Genomic DNA, 2,415 nt, shown 5'->3' on the forward strand with positions numbered 1-2,415 from the left:
TTAGTGAGGGCAGTTTATAAAAGAAGAGAAATGAATGGTGCTTTTCCCTATTAGATATTCAAATGCAATATAAAGTTCTAATAATGAAAATAGTTTGATACTAAAGCAGAATTTGGCAGATTAATTTTTTTATTTTTATTTTTTTAAAGATTTTATTTATTTATTTGACAGAGAGAGACACCAAGAGAGCAGGAACAAAAGCAGCGTGAGTGGGAGAGGGAGAAGCAGGCTCCCCACTGAGCAGGGAGCCCGATGTGGGGCTCGATCCTGGGACCCCGGGATCATGACCTGAGCCGAAGGCAGATGCTTAACAACTGAGCCACCCCGGTGCCCAGAACTTGGCAGATTTAATATAACATTGAGAAGGCCAAAAATCAGACTTTTGGTTTGATAGGAATTCAATGGAAAAACATTTGATGCATTTGAAAAAATTTAAAGTCAGACCTCTCTGCACCCCACCATTTACCAAAACCTTCTTCAGATGGATTAAAGATTTAAATGTAATGATAAAACCACAGAGGCACTAGACAAAAATATACATGACTCTTCCTGTAAACTTGGGATGAGGGTGGGCCTTCCAAGTGGCACAAGGAAGGTAGACCCCAGACGGGCAAGACCAATGAGTTTGACTGCATAAAAGTGCAATGACTGTCGTGCTTTCCAGGCATCCCTGTGAGGGTGGCATCCTCTTTAAACCCTGCATGGCAATCCCTGACGCACCACCATGATGCCCAGGGAAGACAGGGTGACCTGGAAGTCCAGCTGCTTCCTTAAGATCATCCAACTTTTGGATGATTATCCAAAATGCTTCACTGTGGGAGCAGACAACATGGATTCCAAGCAGATGCAGCAGATCCGCATGTCCCTCCGTGGGAAGGCTGTGGTGCTGATGGGCAAGAACAAGTCCATCCAAGGGCATTTGGAGAACAACCCAGCTCTGGAGAAACTGTTGCCTCATATCTGGGGGAGTATGGGTTTTGTGTCACCAAGGAGGTCAGTGACGTCACTGAGATCAGGGACATGCTGCTGGCCAATAAGGTGTCAGCTGCCGCCTGTGCTGGTGCCATAGCCCCATGTGAAGTCGCTGTGCCAGCTCAGGACACTGGTCTGGGGCCTGAAAAGACCTCCTTCTTCCAAGCTTTTGGCATCGCCACTAAAATCTCCAGGAGCACCACTGAAATCCTGAGTGATGTGCAGCTGCTTGAGACTGGAGACAAAGTGGGAGCCAGAGAAGCCACACTGCTGAGCATGCTGAACCTCTCCCCCTTCTCCTTGGGGCTTTGGGCTGATCATCTAGCAGGTGTTTGACAAGGGCAGCATCTACACCCCTGAAGTGCTTGACACAACAGAGGAAACTGCATTTTCACTTCCCAGAGGGTGTCTGTGTGTTGCCAGCATCTGTATGCAGCTAGGTTACACCACTATTGCATCAGTGCCCCATTCTACCATCAATGGATACAAGCGGGTCCTGGCTTTGTCTGTGGAGGCTGATGACACCTTCCCACTTGCTGAAAATGGTCATGGCCTTCTTGGCTGATCCATCTGCATTTGTGGCCACAGCCCCAGCCAAAGGTGAAGCAAAGGAAGATTTGGAGGAGTCCAGTGAGGATACAGGATTTGGTCTCTTAGACTAATCACCAAAAGCAACCAATTCAGCTAACTTTATTTGTGAAACAAGGAAATGTAGGCTTACTTCTCTTACCAAAAAAAAAAAAAAAATCCAATGTTTATTGCTATTTATTTATGACAGACAAATGGGTTGATGACCTTACAAAAAAAGGTTTAATGGGGTGCCTGGGTGGCCCAGTCATTAAGCGTCTGCCTTCAGCTCAGGTCATGATCCCAGGGTTCTGGGATCGAGCCTGGCATCAGGCTCACTGCTCCGTGGGAAGCCTGCTTCTCCCTCTCCCACTCCCCCTGCTTGTGTTCCCTCTCTCACTGGGTATCGCTCTGTCAAATAAATAAATAAATAAAATCTTTAAACAAAAAAAAGGTTTAATGTATTAATGACTTAAATAAGAAAGTGATGAATGCTAACAGAAAAGTGCGCTGGAAAGAAGAAAAAATCATGATCAATTACACATGAAGAAATGATTGTTGCACCACAAACTCAGTAGCTTAAAATAACACCCATTTATTGTCTCCCAGTTTCTGTAACTCAGTAGCTTAAAATAACACCCATTTATTGTCTCCCAGTTTCTGTAACTCAGAACTTCTGTAACTCAGAACTGTAACTCAGAAGTTCTGTAACTTAATTGGGTTCTCTGCTCAGGGTCTTACAAAGCTGAAATGAGGTGTTGGCTGGGCTGCATTCTCATATGAGGCTTGACTAGGAAAGATAATCTTCCAAGCTCCCAGATTGGGGGTAGAATTAATTTACTTGCAACATTATGTCATGACAGCTTCCTTCTTCAA

The 2,415-nt window shown here is 44.9% G+C and overlaps 1 pseudogene; it reads left to right on the top strand.

Annotated features, from left to right (window-relative positions):
- Nucleotides 1-727: 727 nt before the first annotated feature.
- Nucleotides 728-1,634, top strand: LOC114200521 (putative ribosomal protein uL10-like pseudogene; annotated as a pseudogene).
- The last annotated feature ends 781 nt before the right edge of the window (nucleotides 1,635-2,415 follow it).

Source organism: Eumetopias jubatus, unplaced genomic scaffold, assembly GCF_037043125.1.
Source record: "Eumetopias jubatus isolate StellerSeaLion01/CBP00866 unplaced genomic scaffold, mEumJub1_p1.0 scaffold_7, whole genome shotgun sequence".
NCBI lineage: Eukaryota > Metazoa > Chordata > Mammalia > Carnivora > Otariidae > Eumetopias > Eumetopias jubatus.